The 17,802-nt window shown below is 39.4% G+C and overlaps 1 pseudogene; it reads left to right on the top strand.

Moving 5' to 3' along the window:
• Positions 1 to 876: 876 nt before the first annotated feature.
• The window catches only part of LOC100673760 (cytochrome P450 2C19-like), a 34,807-nt pseudogene continuing 17,881 nt past the window's right edge, over positions 877 to 17,802 (top strand).

Below are 17,802 nucleotides of genomic sequence, written 5' to 3' on the forward strand. Positions count from 1 at the left end.
AAGAACTAGATGGTGCCCAGCTACAACCGATGACTGCCCTGACAGGGAACACAACAGAGAAGCCCTGAGGGAGCAGGAGAGCAGTAGGATGCAGAACCCAAATTCTCATAAAAAGACCAGATTTAATGGTCTGACTGAGACTAGAAGAATCCCAGCGGTCATGGTCCCCAGACCTTCTGCTGGCCCAGGACAGGAACCATTTCTGAAGCCAACTCTTCAGACGTGGATTGGACTGGACAATGGGTTGGAGAGGGATGCTGGTGAGAAGTGAGGTTCTTGGATCAGGTGGACACTTGAGACTATGTTGACATCTCCTGCCTGGACTGGAGTTGGGAGTGTGAAGGGGGTTAGAAGCTGGTGAAATGGACAAGAAAAGAGAGAGTGGAGGGAAAGATCGGGCTGTCTCATTAGGGGGAGAGTAATTGGAAATGTGTAGCAAGGTGTATATGGGTTTTTGTGTGAAAGACTGACTTGATTTGTAAACTTTCACTTAAAGTACAATAAAAATTATTTAAAAAAGTTCAAAAGTCTTTAATTTTCAAGATCAAAGTCTTCTGATATTTCAAAAAGCATTGCACGACATTTTTATACACAAGGCTTAGAATACACTGACTCCCTCCTACATTTCTAACCTGTCAGCAGTCTGAGAATCTAGAATGCCATGCAATATTTTTTATCAAATCATTTACTTCAATATTTCTCGATCTTAGATGCACACTGGAACAACAAGTGGTATTTTACTAAACTTTTTTTTTAAACCAGTACCTAGACCAACCCTATACCTGTTGAATCAGAACCTCCAGGGTGGGGCCTTGTCCTTGGAAAGAAAGAGAGCAAGATTAAATGACACTTTATTTTTTATCTGCATCAGTGAGCCAGAGTCCACTCAGAAAGAATTACAGCAAATCTATCTGATTGGTCACTTTAATAATAAGAATCACAAGTTAAGCAGCAGGGAGTATTTGAAATCTTTGGGTGGGAAGCCTGTAGTTGACTGAGTGAGAAGAGAAGGCTCCAATGGATCCGGTTGTGGTCCTGGTGCTCTGTGTCTCCAGTTCGCTTCTCTTTTCACTCCGGAAACAGGGCTATGGGAAAGGGAAGCTCCCGCCTGGCCCCATTCCTCTCCCATTTATTGGGAATATTCTACAGTTAGATGTGAAGGACATCAACAATTCCCTACACAATGTAAGTATATTTTATGCTCCCCCAGGAGCTTACAGGGGTAAGTAAATTAATCCCTAATTTTAAATATAATGTATTCCTAGAAGCAAAGCATTAAAATAGATCATCTTAAAGAAAAATAGTCCCTGTGGATTTTCTTGTTTCTGTTGCCTTTTTTTTTTTTCTTCGCCTGTCATCCCCAGAAATAAAGGAATGAAGTAATGCATTATGGGAAAAGAGAAAAATCTGGTTCAGTTGTTGTAGCACAGACTCAAAACAATGAAGTGTTGACATGGCAAAAGGATGCAGCAAGGCTGCCTGGCATAGACTGAATTGTGTCCTCCCAAAATATCTTTCGACTTTGCTAGGTCATGATTCCCTTGTATAATTGTCTGATTGTCTACGATTTTATCTTCTGATGTGGTTTCTCTGTGTGTTGTAAATTCTATCACTATGATGTAATAAAATGGATTAGCGGCAATTATACTGATGAGGTTTACAAGATTATGTAGTGTCTTAAGCCAATCTCTTCTGAAATATAAAAGAGAGAAGCAAGCAGAGAGACATGGGAACCTCATACCACCAAGAAAGCAGCACTGGGAGCAAACCACATCCTTTGGACCTGAGGTTTCTGCACTGAGATACTCCCAGACCAAGGGAAGACTGTCGACGAGGACTTTTCCCCAGAGCTGACAGAGAGAAAGCCTTCCCCTGGAGCTGGCACCCTGAATTCAGACTTCAGGCCTACTGGACTATGAGAAAATAAAATTCTCTTTGTTAAAGCCATCCACTTGTGGTATTTCTGTTATAGCAGCACCAGCTGACTAAGACACTGTGCTTCATTGTTTCACAGTCCCTTGCTGTGATTTTTTGGCTGAAAGTGAATGGTGTTGGAAGTGGTTTGTGATTAGAAAGTCTATTCAGGAGTCATCTACAGTATAAGCTGTGCGTTTTGTTCAGATTAGCCGTGAAAATTAAACTTCTCCTAAGAAGGCGGTTATGCCTGATGTCAAGGGAACAAGGATGGGCTGAAGACCAGCCTGGGTGAATAAAAGAAAGCAGTAATCAGGGGAGCCCTGGTGGTGACAGCATTCTTTTGAACTCTTCACAGAGCTGCTGTCTGTGGCCTGGGAATGCCGCAGGATGGAGGAAATTGTTCTTCCAGGAGGTGTGGCCTGTACTGGCACTGTCTCTGTGGTGCCCATTCTCTTTCTCTGTGACCAATACCCACAGGTTTCAAACTGGGCTGGGCTTGGAATCATATGGCTGGATTTTCAAAAAATATAGATTTCTAGTGTTCACCACAGTGCTACTGAATAGAATCCCCATGGAAAGAGGTGTACAAATCAGTCAGCTGGATATTGGGCCAAAGGTAGATATTAGGGAGAAAATGTTTTCCATGTATCAGAAATCGACCAAGCAATGTTTAAAATTTGGGTCTTCTAATTGGCTGAATGGAAACCCTGGTGGCGTAGTGGTTAAGTGCCATGGCTGCTAACCTAAAAAAAGCCGGCAATTCAAATCCACCAGGCGCTCCTTGGAAAATCTATGGGGGCAGTTCTACTCTGTCCTATAGGGTCGCTATGAGTCGGAATCGACTCGACGGCAATGGGCTTGGTTTTTGGTTGGTTTTAATTGGCTGAAAGTAAGAATGCCAGAAAGATGTTTACCCATGTTTTTTTCACTATGCCTAGGCATTCAACTATGTGGATCATAACAAATTATGGATAACATTGTGAAGAATGGAAATTCCAGAACACTTAATTGTGTTCACGAGGAACCTGTACATACGTCAACGGGCAGTCATTCGAACAGAACAAGGGAATACTGTGTAAATTTAAAGTCATGAAAGGTGTGCATGACGGTGGTATCTTTTCACTATACTTAGTCAATCTGTATGCTGAGCAAATAATTCGAGAAGCTGGACTATATGAAGAAGAATGGGGCATCAGTGTTGGAGAAAGACTCATTAACAACCTGTGTTATGCAGATGACACAATCTTGCTTGCTGAAAGTGAAGAGGACTTGAAGTACTTACTGATGAACATCAAAGACCACAGCCTTTAGTATGCATTACACCTCAACATAAAGAAAATGAAAATCCTCACAAGTGGACAATTAAGGAACATCATGATAAATGGATAAAAGATTGAAGCTGTCATGGATTTCATTCTACTTGGATCCACAATCAACCTCCACGGAAGCATCAGTCAAGAAATCAAAAAATGCATTGCACTGGGCAAATCTGCAAAAGACCTCTTTAAAGTGTTAAAAAGCAAGAATATCACCTTGAAGACTAAGGTGTGCCTGATCCAAGCCTGGTGTTTTCAGTTGCCTCATATGCATGCAAAAGCAGGACAATGAAAAAGGAAGATAGAAGAAGAATTAATGCCTTTGAATTGTGGTGTTGACAAAGAATATTGAATATACCACAAAATGGCAAAGTAACGAACGAATCTGTCTTGGTAGAAGTGCACCTAGAATGCTCCTTAGAAGCAAGGATGGAAAGACTATGTCTCATATACTTAGGACCTGTTATCAGGAAGGATCAGTTCCTGGAGAAGGATATCATGCTTGGTAGAGGGCCAGCAAAAAAGAGAAAAACTCTTAAGAAGCTGGATTGACACAGTGGCTGCAACAATGAATGGGCTCAAGCACAACAAGGATTGTGAGGATGGCAGGGGACCAGGCAGTGTTTCATTCTGTTGTACGTAGGGTTGCTATGAGCCAGAACTGACTCAATGGCACCTAACAAGAGCAAGTTGCCAGCTGAAGTAGCCCTGGTGGTGAAGTTGTTAAGCATTCCTGTGCTAAGCAAAAGGTCAGTAGTTGAAATTCACCAGCCCCTCCTTGGGAGAAAGATGTGGCAGTCTGCTTTGTAAAAATTACAGCCTTGGGAACCTTATGGGAAAGTCCTGCTCTGTCCTATAGTGTCGCTATGAGTCAGAATCTACTTGACTGCACCAGGTTTTAATTATTAGCTGAGAGACACTAGAAACAATATTGAACTTTTCTGAATCTCAGTTTCCTTTTCTGTAAAATAAGGGTATGTAAGCCTGCTCACTGCCTGCTCATTGTGTTCATGAGAGGTTAGCTGTAACAATGTGTGGAACAAGAGTCTGTTCCATTGCCTGGCATATCAGAGACCCCTCAAAAGGCAGCTATAAAATCACCACCATGTTTATATAAAATTAAAAATATTTGAAATTGGATGTGGTATAATAAAAACATCAAGAATATGGTGACAATACCAGTCTGAATGATACACCCCATATAGATCAAGTAGTGACTTCTTTTGCTAATGTTTGCATCTACTTTCCATTTCCTAGCTCTCCAAAAGCCTATGGCCCAGTGTTCACTCTGTATTTTGGCATGAAGCCCACAGTGGTGTTGCATGGGTATGAAGCAATTAAGGAAGCCCTGATTGATCTGGGAGAAGAGTTTTCTGGAAGAGATTATTTTCCAATATTTGAAAGAACTAATAAAAAATTTGGTAGGTGTTCCTGTTGGCTTGTTGGTCAGGGTTAATGGTGAGTGGGGAGGACGGGAAAACAGAGATTAAAGAGGTGCTCGGGCAGAACTTGGCCCATCCGCGTGGCTGCCTAGGCTGGAAATCCTTGCCAAGGACCTCCAACTTAATTTCTGTTCTCCCCCCTGGTAGGAGTCATTTTCAGCAATGGAAAGACATGGAAGGAGATCCGGCGCTTCTCTCTCATGACACCGCGAAATTTTGGAATGGGTAACAGAAGCCTTGAGAACCAAGTTCAGGAGGAAGCCCGCTGGCTAGTGGAGCAGTTGAGAAAAACCAAGGGTGGGTGACTCTTTACTCTGTAACACTGACCTGAACAGATAGCAGCTTCTTTAATGGGATCTTTGGAAACATTTCAGGGGAGGCCAAATCTTTCCTTGTGGGTGGGGACTATCAGCCCACAAGTGGAGGAAGGAGGGTTTGAAACAGAGAACAAGGAGGCATTTGTACATGCTGTCTGTGTGCATGATTGTGCACACACTGTGCGTATAAAAGGCTTTTAATCGTATTGTTCGTTTGTTGTCTTTATGTGAGAAAGTTATCAAGATAGAAGGTTTTGAGTCTCATTTTTTTTAAGGGTTAAAAAGCAGTGTTTTGCCCTACTAGAATTGTGGGTTATCTATTCTAGATCATTTCACAGGGGAATACTTGTCAAATGGACACTGTGAGTGTGACCTCATCACACTCCTACAGATCATGAAGCCAGAGTTTTTTGCTTTAACTTCGTTGAACTCTATATTATGGTCACCCTCACTGACATGTGTGAGGGGTTCTTTCAAGGTCACGCATGCAGTTCTGACCAGGTGTGGTGCTTGTCTACAGTTTTCACCACCTTAAAAAAAAAAAAAAGCAGTTGCCATCGAGTAGTTTCTGATTCGTAGCAACCCCACAGGACAGAAGAGAACTAGCCCATTGGGTTTCCCAGGATCAGCTGGTGGACTTAAACTGTCTGCCTTTTGGTTAGCAGCCCAGCTCTTTACTACTGCACCACCAGGGATCTTTTCATTGCCTACGCATCTCTTAGTGCAACTCTCATCAATCGTGATTCCCTGTAAAAATAGGACTATTTTAAAACCTTCAGCATGAATTGCTTAATGTTCCTCCCTACCAACTGTATTGATATTTGTGTTTTAAGAAAATGTATGGTATGGTGTGGTGTGGTGTGGTGTGGTGTGGTGTGGTGTGGTGTGGTGTGGTGTGGTGTGGTGTGGTGTGGTGTGGTGTGGTGTGGTGTGTGGTGTGGTGTGGTGTGGTGTGGTGTGTGGTGTGGTGTGGTGTGGTGTGGTGTGGTGTGGTGTGGTGTGGTGTGGTGTGGTGTGGTGTGTGGTGTGGTGTGGTGTGGTGTGGTATGGTATGAAAAAAAATTTTTTTTTTTTTATATGGTATGGTATGGTATGGCACAATTCTGTAAAATACACAAATACCAATTTATAAAATTGTTTATTTAAGTAGATTTCAATTGTTATTAATGACTCTTTGCTCTATTTTCTCTAATGATGAGTTGGTTCTGTTTGTCTTTGCTTGTCTTTTTCTGCCCCATATTTGAATTTTGTGTAAGAACATTTATGTTAATTATTTACCTCCTGCTGGCCAGCTCTTCTGACCTATAAAATTACATGTCACAATAAGGGTGGTTTTCAGCTTTGATTCCAAATTACCCTGGATTTTAATGCTTTCTTTCAAATGAAGGGGAAGGAAAGATTGAAAATTATGTTTTAGCTTTAAACCACACACACACAAATATATACCAAAAAATTCCCAAATATCTCCAACATCAAGCTAAAATACAACTTTTCTGAAAGCTTAGGTCCCTGCAGGGCTTTGGGTTTCAGATGGTACAGGAGAAACTATCACACAGGCTTCTTGTTATTTGATGCTGTATTATTCCTTCACAATACTTTTGATTCAGTTCACCCTTATTACATCTATAGATATGAATTTGTGGTCATTTTACATGTAAAATTTATAGTTCATTTGATTAGAATAGTTTTGTTTTACAAATCCTCAACCAAAAACTAATAAAACATTTTCTATGCTTTAAATTCTTCATCCGTAAGTGATGGAATTAACCAAAATGGTGGTCAAATTTTTAAATTTACTATAACATAATTATTCTGTAGATGGTTATTTAGAGCAATATCACAAAAGTCCGCAAGAGGACGAGCCTGGCAAAAAGTTCAGTTACGGAGCTAATTGGAGATGAACCCAAAAAAGTCATTGAGTAGAGTCTATTTGGATTCATAGAGACACATAGGGTTTCCAAAGTTCTCTCTCTCATATATATATATATATATATATATATATATATATATATATATATATGTAACGTTGCGAAGAATGGGAATTCCAGAACACTTAGTTGTGCTCATGAGTAATGTGTACATGGATCAAGAGGCAGTCCTTTGAACAGAACAAGGGGATACTTCATGGCGTAAAGTCAGGAAAGGTGTGCATCAGGGTTGTATCCTTTCACCATACCTATTCATTCTGTATGCTGAACAAATAATCCAAGAAATTGGACTATATGAAGAAGAACAGGTCATCGGGGTTGGAAAAAGACTCGTTAACAACCTGTGTTATGTAGATGGCACAACCTTGCTTGCTGAAAGTGAAGAGGACTTTGAAGCACTTATTGATGAACATCAATGAGCACAGCCTTCAGTATGGATTACACCTCAACATAAAACAAAATCCTCACTCACAACTGGACCAGTAAGCAACATTATGATAATCGGAGAAAAGATTGAGGTTGTCAAGGATTTCATTTTACTTGAATCCACAGTCAACACCCATGGAAGCAGCAGTCAAGAAATCAAAAGATGCATTGCATTGGGCGAATCAGCTGCAAAAGACCTCTTTAAAGTGTTGAAAATCAAAGATGTCACCTTGAGGACTAAGGTGTGTCTGACCCAAGCCATGGTGTTTTCAATTGCCTCATATGCACACGAAAGCTGAATAATGTATAAGAAAAACCGAAGAATTGACGCCTTTGAATTGTGGTGTTGGCGAAGAATATTGAATATACTATGGACTGCCAGAAGAATGAACAAATGTGTCTTTGAAGAAGTCAGCCAGAAGGCTCCTTAGAAGTAAGGAATGCGAGACTATGTCTCACATACTTTGGACATGTTATCGGGAGGGATCAGTCTCTGGAGAAGGACATCAGCAAAAAGAGGAAGACCCTCAACAAGAATGATTGACACAGTGGCTGCAGCAGTGGGCTCAAGCATAGCAACAATTGTGAGGCTGGTGCAGGACCAGGCAATGTTTCGTTCTGTTGTGATAGGGTCGCTCTGCGTTGGAAGCCACTCGATGGCACCTAACAACAACATATATATGTTTAATGTGTTCTTGAACAATTCTTCTTTTTTTAAGTTTTATTGTGCTTTAGGTTAAAATTTACAGCACAAATTAGCTTCTCATTCAAAAATTTATACACAAATTGTTTTGTGGCATTGGTTACAATCCCTGTAATGTGTCAACACTCTCCCCCTTTCCATCCAGGGTTTCCTGTGTCCACTCGTCTAGTTTTCATGATCCTTTCTGCCCTCTCTTCTTGATTTTGGGCAGGTGTTGCCCATTTGGTCTAGCATACGTAATTGAACTAAGAAGCAGCTTCCTCAATTGTGTTACTGTTTGTTTTACATAGGCCTGTCTAATTTTTGGCTAAAAGGTGGACTTGAGGAATGGCTTAGTTCTGAGTTAGCAGGGTGTCTGTGGTTTTAGTCTTATGGGTTCTTCCAGTCTCTTTCAGACCAGTAAGCCTGGTCTTTTTTGGAATTCGAATTTTGTTATTTTTCTCCTGCTCTGTCCAGGACCCTCTATTGTGTTCCCTGTCAGGGTAATTTGTGGTGGTAGCTTGGCACCATCTAGTTCTTTTTGGCTTAGGCTGGGGGAGGTTGTGGTTCATGCAATCCATTAGTCCTTTGGAATAACATATTCCTTGCGTCTTTGGATTTTTTCATTCTCCTTTTCTTTTGAGGAAAAAGGACCAACATATGTGTCTCAGATGGCCACTCAGAAACTTTTAAGACCCCAGACGCTACTCACCAAAGTAGGATGTACAACATTTACCTTTATGAACTCTGTTATACCAGTTGACCTTCACATCCCCTGAGACTATGATCCCCAACCCTCAGGCCTGTAAATTGGTCCCTCAAGGTGTTTGGATGTTTCTACAAAGTGTCTATGACTTTACCATGGTAAGCTTGTGCTGACTTGCTCTGTATTGCATGTTGTGTTTCTCTTCACCAAAGTTAACACTTGCCTACTATCTACTTTGTGATTTCCCCTCCCCATTGCTCTCCTCCCTCATAACCATCAAAGATTTTTTTCTGTGTATAAAACTTTTCCTGAGTTTTTATAGTCTCATACAATATTTGTTTTTCTGTGATTGACTTACTTAACTCAGTATAATGCCCTCCAGATTCATGCACATCGTGAGATGTTTTGCTGATTCATCATTGTTCTTTATGTTGCGTAGTACTCCATTGAGTGTATGTATCATAATTTGTTTATCTATTCATCTGTTGATGAGTACTTAGGTTGTTTCCATCTTTTTGCTATTGTGAATAATGCAAGACTATATATCTTTATGTCAACAGACTGCCACATCTTTCTCTCAAGGAACAGCTGGTAGATTCAAACCACTGACCTTTCCATTAGGAACTGAGCACTTAACCACTGTGCCACCAGGGCTCCTGATTGGAGGTGATGGATACTACTTTCTAGAGCAGTAAAGAATCCTCTTTTCCCCAACAGAAAGGAAGAGATAAAAAGATTCCAATTATTAATTTACTTTTTTCATTTTTCTACACTACATATCATTTAAATATGAAATGAAAATTTCTCATTTTATTTTTATTAGGTATTCTATCTTCTTAGAACTTCTGTTCATTTGTATTAACCTTCCTACTCACACTGCAAAGAAGGTGTTTTATTTTTTACATTTGTTCCTTTAAATACCCGAATTAACCTGTAAACACTCTCTTTAATCTTTCCCTTTGCTGTTTCTACACATGGTTCCTTTATCTATTCAGAATATATAAGAAGTGTTGGCGTCCCTAACCATTTTCTCCCTCCCCTAATCAATGCTCAATTGTTGGCAGACTTTGCAGACAGATGTGGTTCTACCAGCATAACTTAGATGATTGTTGTTGTTCATGTTGTCTACTTTATGTATAACAGAATGAATGCTTGCCCAGTGTGTTAGTACATCTCATTGAGGGTTTTCCTCATTTTTGATGACCCTCTACTTTACCTACTATGGGATAATTGTGAGTCGGAATCGACTTGACGGCAATGAGTTTTTTCTATTTTATCAAACATAATGTTTTTATTTAGCTATTGGTCTTTCCTGATGACATATATAAATTAAGCAAGACAAAGTCTTGCCCTTCTCGCTCACGGGAGCATTCTGCTTGTGTTTCTTCTAAGACTGATTTGTTCATACTTCTGGAAATCCACAGTATATTCAGTATTGTTTGCCAACACCCCAATTTCAATGCATAAATTCTTCTGTCTTCTTTTTTCATTCAGCTTTTGCATACATATGAGGCAATTGAAAAGACATGGCTTGGATCAAGTCCACCTCAGTCATTAAAGTGACGTCTTTGCTGTCTAGAACTTTAAAGAGAATTATTAGGGGTTTTTAGAAAATGGTGTCTTAATTTTTTTTTCTATTACCCTACAAAATTATAGGCACCTTGATTTAGAATGTCGTAAATAAATGCAAGGAAAGTGAAGGGAGTATTGGGAACATCATTATTAAACTATAAAGTAAGGAAGGTTCAATTCACTTTGAAGAGATTGTAGTCATACTGAATATCTGGCTCACAAGGGGATTTCTAGGTAGATGTTGATTCAAACTTTCGAAAGTTATTTCAGTGCCAAAGAGCTTTATATGTATTTTTTCATGCTATTTTTTTTCATGTTTCCAATTCTTTAGCTTCGCCCTGTGATTCCGCTTTCATCCTGGGTTGTCTTCCCTGCAATGTGATCTGCTCCATTATTTTCCAGAATCATTTTGATTATACAGATCAGAATTTTCTTAATTTGATGAAAAAATTAAAGGAAAACCTCAGTATTCTGAGCTCCCGACGGATGCAGGTGAGGCTAAGATCCTTTCTCTGAGAAGTGCAAAATTATATGATGGACCAAGCTGTGAAATGAATACTTAAACACAAAAATCCTGGCCAGAGCTTAGCAACATGGAGTGAGCAACTGGGAAATATAACCAATCCCTTTATTTTACACAAAAGAATACAATTGCTCAGAAAATAGAACTCTCTTCAATCCCATCAACTACTTGCATGGTGGTTTTTCCCCTAACCCCAAATCCCAGTTTCCATAAAGTAATATGATGACTGCCCCCAAAACATACCCGTAGCACTCATTGGAGATACAAGGCCTTTGCCGAAGGGCTCCCATTACCAATAAGGCTTATCCTCCATTCAATACATAATAACTTATTCATCAAATGAGTTGGCAGAAATATTCTAACTTAATATATAATGGAGGGAGAATGTTTAGACTACAAATGTTATTAAGTAAGATTGGTTATGCTTCATTTGGGATGATAAAATGATTGGGGTTTCCAGGGTTCAAACCATAAACTATCATCACAATTTTATCCTGTGCTTAGCTGCTCTGGTGCACAGGTATTTATCCACAAAACATTGAGTTGGGTTTCCTGGTATGTTCAATCACCTCCCAGTTCTATAACCTTGATTCTATTTCAGCTGGATAGAAGTAGAAGCAGCCATGAGTAGCTTTGTGCTCTATATCAATCAGGTTTTTCAGACTTCTTTAACCTCCTCTGTTCTTATTTATAAAATGTAAATCAGAGTAACACATGCCATTCATAATTCAAAAATTTAGAAGGTATTGATATAAAAAATGAGAGGATTGATATAAAGATTCTTTTATACTATAGGAATAATATATGAGTATCAGAAATGATGATTACCATTGATCATCTGGTCAGTTTTCTCCCTGGAATCTCTCTATAAGCATGGAGAATTATATGTACAGTAAGAAGCCCCAGCTCCAGGTGGAGACATTTTCTACCCATCTTCATAGCTCCAGTTTTAGCCAGGGTTTGGTGTATCATATGTACATATTCAGTAAAAGATTTATATTTAATAAATGATTTTTTTCCTCCTATAGGTCTGCAATGCGCTCCCCATGCTCATTGATTATCTTCAAGGGAGTCGTAACAAAATAATTAATAATCTTGCTTATGTAAAAAGTTACTTTTTGGAGAAAGTGGAAGAATACCAAGAAACCTTGGACATTAACAGTCCTCGGGACTTGATCGATTATTTCCTGATCAAAATGGAACAGGTAAGATGTTAAAAGCAGTTCAGTTATTTGTTTGCTTGTGCATTTTGTGGTTCATTGAATTGTTCTGTACTTACTAAGGATAGTTAAATGGTCAAGCAAGAAATTCTTGACAAGCACTTTTAGTACCTTGGTGTGCATCGATCTGCACTAAGTACCATAGAATAAATTAAAAATGAATTGTTAAATAATTAGAGTGCATGGACCCTGTTCTTTAGGTGCTAATAATCTACCTGAAGAGAAACAGAATGCAAGCCTCAGGTGAAATAGAATCAATTAAAAACAAGCTAAACACTTGAAGCTGAATAAAAGTTAATTAAAAAAAAAAAAGCTAAAATATAGGACATATCACGCCACCAAATGAAGATGCCAATAATCATTGCCCACAGTGAGAAGGAAAGGCTTGACCTAGGTAAACTTTCTGCATGCCCTGAGGTGTGGTGTAGATCTTAATTTATTTTCAGTGAGGGACAGGAAAGGGCATTACAAACAGGTTGAATGGTGTATTCAGAGGATGAGAGGTGTGTGATAGCAAAGAGATAAAGGAGATGGAAGAGCAAAGCCTTCACCGAGTGTTTCCAAATATGAATTTGAACAGATAAGGAATTGGATGGTGGTGTCCTTCAGGTAACCTATAGACATCAATGCTGGCATGAAAGATTTGATCTAATCAGGTAGGTAGATTATGAGTCATAACAAGATGAAACGCAGATAATTGTTAGGGAAATTGTCCTGGTACCTGTAGAACAATCTATATGATGAGAATGGAGCTCAAGGACCATTTGGGAGATTTTTCATTTATTTAGACAGCACTAGTTGTTGTTTGTTTTGTAGTCTCAATGAGAGTGTGGACCTTGGAAATGCAGACGTGTCTGAAATAAAATGAAAGTTGTCCATTTTGTCACATTCTCAGAGATCTAGGAAGAGAATCAGTGAGGCAGTGCCCAGGAAGTCAAGGAAGAAGCAACATTTTAGAAGAAATGGATCAAATAAAATAGGGAAGTGAAGAACGCTGTACTTGGAAAGGCCTGTGAATTTGGTTAAGACTTTGTGTTGGTGGAGCCCTGTAAGTGTGGTTTTAGTAGAGAGGAGAGGATGGAAGCCAAATTACAAGGGGCTATATGTGAAATTTCAGTCATGAGAGAAGACATCGTATTTGACAAGTTTAGCAAAGAGAATAATTTGGATGCTGAATTTGAATAATGATAAGGTCAAGTTGAAAATCTGTATAAGAGGAGTAATACAGATGCCATAAACATATGTGCTTAGGCACAAGATTCTCATTCATATGGAGAGAGGTAGAATTCAGAGCACTCTGAAAATTGTAAACTCTGATGGAGATTTGTTCCTCTGTGGCCACCATTACTGTATTCAGCCATGTTTTTCAGCACTAAGAAGAAAAAAGAAATCACTTAGTGGTCCAAAATGGGAAGGCAGAAACGCTGAAGGAGGTGATATTCAAAGAATTATCCATGGATTTGACCCAGACAGCTTAAATCATGTGTTCCAGATGGAACGTGGTGAATGAGATGGAGAGGTTTGAAGAGCCTGGGGGAGGGAAGAAGGAAATGACTTCCTCTGTCAGCCTTTGCTGCTGCTGGGGCAATGATTCTTATCTTTTCCTGTGGCCTGGTTATTCTGAGAATCTGATTCAAGGTGTAGACGCTTTTCAGAAGCATGCACATGAATTGCAGCTGCATGATTTTTACCAATGCACCTACACGAGTTCCAGTATTTTGCTCGCATTTACCGGGGGTTCCTTAATGCTTTGAAGCACCTTCACTTATCCCAGGTTAAGGAGAGCTCTAAGCTATTTGGTACTTCAATTAAAAGGCAGCCATGAGTTGAAGCCGGCTCAACAGCAAATAAAAACAATGACCTCAATCTGCTATTTAAAAACAGCATTGTTTTACTGAGCCTCACATTGCATTAAGAGCCAAGATTAATTTTTTTGTAAAACCTAAATCGACATATAATTCACATACCACACAATTTACTGACATAAAATGTATAATTCAAATGTTTTTAGTTTATTCAGAGTTGTGCAGCCATTAAAAAACCAGTGCCGTTGAGGCAATTCCGACTCATAGCGACCCTATAGGACAGACTATAACTGCCCCATAGAGTTTCCAAGGAGCACCTGGCGGATTTGAACTGCTGACCCTTTGGTTGGCAGCCATAGCACTTAACCACTACGGCACCAGGCAGCCATAACCACCATCAATTTCAATTTCAGAATATTTTCATCAACCTGAAAGAAACCACATGCACTTTAGCAGTCATTCTGCATTTTCCCACAACAGTCCTAGCCCTATGAATTTTAGGATAAGCTTATCAATTTCTGCAAAAGAAGACAGTTTGGATTTTGATAGGTATCTTAGTTACCTAGTGCTGCTATAACAGAAATACCACAAGTGGTTGGCCTTAAGAAAGAGAAATTTATCCTCCCACAGTCTAGTAGGCTACAAGTCCAAATTCAGGGTGTCAGCTCCAGGGGAAGGCTTTCTCTCTCTGTGGCTCTGGAAGACGGTCCTTTCCATCAGTCTTCCCCTGGTCTAGGAGCTTCTCCTCGCAGGAACCCCAGGTCCAAAGGACATGTTCTGCTCCTGGTGCTGCTTTCTTGGTGGTATGAAGTCCCCGCCTCCACTTGTTTCCCTCTCCTTTTATCTCTCCTAAGATAAAAGATAGTGCAGGCCACACCGCAGAGAAATTCCTTTTACGTTGGATCAGGGATATGATCTAAGATGTTACATCCCACCCTAATCCTCTTTAACATAATCTAATATTGCCTCATTAACCACTGGCAGAGATTTGAATTTACAACACATAGGAAAATTACAATCACTAAATAGAGGACAACCACGCATACTGGGAATCATAGCATAACCAGTCTGACACATAGTTTTTGGGGGCACAATTCAGTCCACGACAAGAGGGATCTCATTGAATCTGTAGATGTATTATGGGAGTAATGCCATGTTAACAATATTAAGTGTTAAGATCTACAAACATAGAATCTCTTTCCGCTTACACAGATGTTCTTTAATTTCTTTCAACAAAGTTTTGGGTAATCTGTCTTAATTTTGATAGGCTGTGCACACATACCCACTTAATCTCCACATTCACTTGAACAGATGTCAATATTACTGTTGGCTTATAAATTGCTCCTTCCTGGCTCTAGAATAATTTTGAGTTGATGAGCTTAGAAAACAACGAAATTAATGTTACCAATGGAGATGACTAGATTTGTCTAGCATGTACACCCATGTATAGGGGTAAGCCAATCTTAATGGAGTTAATTACATAATGTTAGACATGCCACAGGTCATCAGGAGATTATAAGGGCCTCATTAAAATAATGCTGGCCTATTTTACTGGTTAGGAAGAGTTTTTCTTTAGGTGTGTTAATGACCTCCTCCAGTCAATATTTTAAATTGCCTTTTTTTATTGTCTGTTCAGTAATCCATCATTATTTTCTAGTCCTAAATCAACCTTAATTGTTCTCGTCAAGTGCTTTTCCTCTTCCAACTTCCAATTCATGAGAGCTCCATTCAGTCAATCCGTTAGTTAAAGCATTTGCATTATCCCCACTCTCTCCATCACCCCTTATGGAACTCAGTTCCTTAACTCTCTGTCTTTGTGTTTGTTGTATCTCTTTAATTTGTATATTCCTGTCCTTTTCTGCAGTTGTTCACTAGACCAAGTTACCAATGACATTGCATTTGGCCAGTAGCACTGTCTGTCTTGTCTTTATGAATCCATTTTCTTTCCTTACATTTCATTCTAGGCTATGCTGTCGTATAAGCTTTTGTATAATTTAAACCTCATGATGAGTTTTCAAGCAATGCTGAGTCCATATAAGTAACAGAAGAAGAGACTTGCAAACTCTTGATTCAGGCTTATATCTTTCATAATATGGCACCAATTTAATATGTCAGTTAATTAAGATTGCCTTCTGTCTTCAATTAAAGGGAAGCCCAGTTAACAATGTCTTAATCGTATAGTGGGTTTATCTCACAAGGAGTCTAATGCTGGGCAGTCCAAGCAAGTACAATAACCCTGAAGCATCAGAGAGTCAAGGGTCTCCCATTTGCCTTCACCAAACTTTGTATACAGGCCTTTATCTTCATGCTTCAATCCTCATGTCCCAAGATGACATCTGCCCTACCTGCAACTGCACATCTGGATTTTGAGTAAGAAGTAGGAAAGAGAAAAATTTGTATCAGGGGGTTTTGCTTGTATCTCATTGGCAAGAACTATGTTGTATCGCCCACATTACCGCTAGAGAGGCTGTGAAATGAAATCATTTTTAAAGTACATGATACTGGGTCAGAAAATGAAGATTACATCAATTCATCTACAATCTCTGCCATGCCATACACTAGTTAATTTTATACAATTATACTTCCAGTTTCTAAGCTTGCTTAACTTTAAAACAACCTGAGTTGTTTTGGATGCATCATAGTTAAATATCCTGGCAAACCAATTTGTCAACATTATGTCAAATCATTCCTAGGAAAAGCACAATCAACAGTCTGAATTTACCACTGAAAATTTGTTAGCCGCGGTATCTGATCTGTTTGGAGCTGGGACAGAGACAACTAGCACCACTCTGAGATACGGACTCCTGCTTCTGCTAAAGCAGCCAGAAGTCACAGGTATGACCACAGATGGTGGGCAGGGTGAAATTCAGAAAGGAAGTTGGCAAGACACAGCTAGCATTTTCCATCATGCTTCTCTCAGAGAAGATTCATTATTTAAATTTCTGTGCCACCATGTGGAATTTGTCTAAATTTTATAAAGTGATAAAATGAGACAAATTTGTACAATAGGGGAGTATCTTAGTTATCTGGTACTGTTATAACAGAAATACTACAGGTGGACGGCTTTAACAAACAAATTTATCCTCTTACATTTGGGAGGCTAGAAGCCCGAATCAGGGCTTCAGCTCCAGGAGGGAGTTTATTTTTCTCTTTTGGCTCTGGAGTAAGATCCTTGTCATCAATCTTCCCCTGGGTCTAAGACCTTCTCAGAGCAGGTACCTCAAGTTCAAAAGATATGCTCTGCTTCTGGCTCTTCTTGCTTGATGGTTATAAGGTCCCTATCCTCTCTGTTCATTTCTGTCTTTTATACCTCAAAAAATATTGGCTCAAGATACAACCTAATCCTGTAGATTGAGTCCTGTTGCCTCATTAACATAACTGCCTGTAGTTCTGCCCCATTAACATCATAGAGGTAAGGATTTACAACACATGGGATAATCTCATCAGATCACAATATGGTGGACAACCACACAGTACTGGGAATCATGGCCTAGCCGAGTTGACACCCATTTTTGAGGGACACAATTCAATCCATAACAGGGAGGGCTACTGAGAGAACGGAAGGACTGTGTGGGCAGTAATAAACATGATAAAGCTCTGGTGTGGTGTCAGGATTCCGTGGCAGGGGATTTGCAGCAGGAAAATTTCAGGAAGGCTACAGGGCACCAGGCCTAGAAAACAACCAGTTTGCAATGGACTTGGCGGATAAAGCAAGTGTGAAGTAAGACAATAAGAACAAAGAGTAAGTGATCAATTCTCCGAGGTTTCCCAATAATTAGGAGATTATTACTAGGAGTTTCAAATACCTAAGTTTTCCTGAGCATCTGGAAATCATTCTGAATTTGCATCTAAGAAATTAGTAAATAAAATAAAATAGATGCTTTTAAATCGAAGAGTGTATAAAAATGAGATATAAGCGTGGTTATCATAGCAGGAAATAATATTTAT

This window comes from Loxodonta africana, chromosome 16, assembly GCF_030014295.1.
Source record: "Loxodonta africana isolate mLoxAfr1 chromosome 16, mLoxAfr1.hap2, whole genome shotgun sequence".
Taxonomy (NCBI): Eukaryota; Metazoa; Chordata; class Mammalia; order Proboscidea; family Elephantidae; genus Loxodonta; species Loxodonta africana.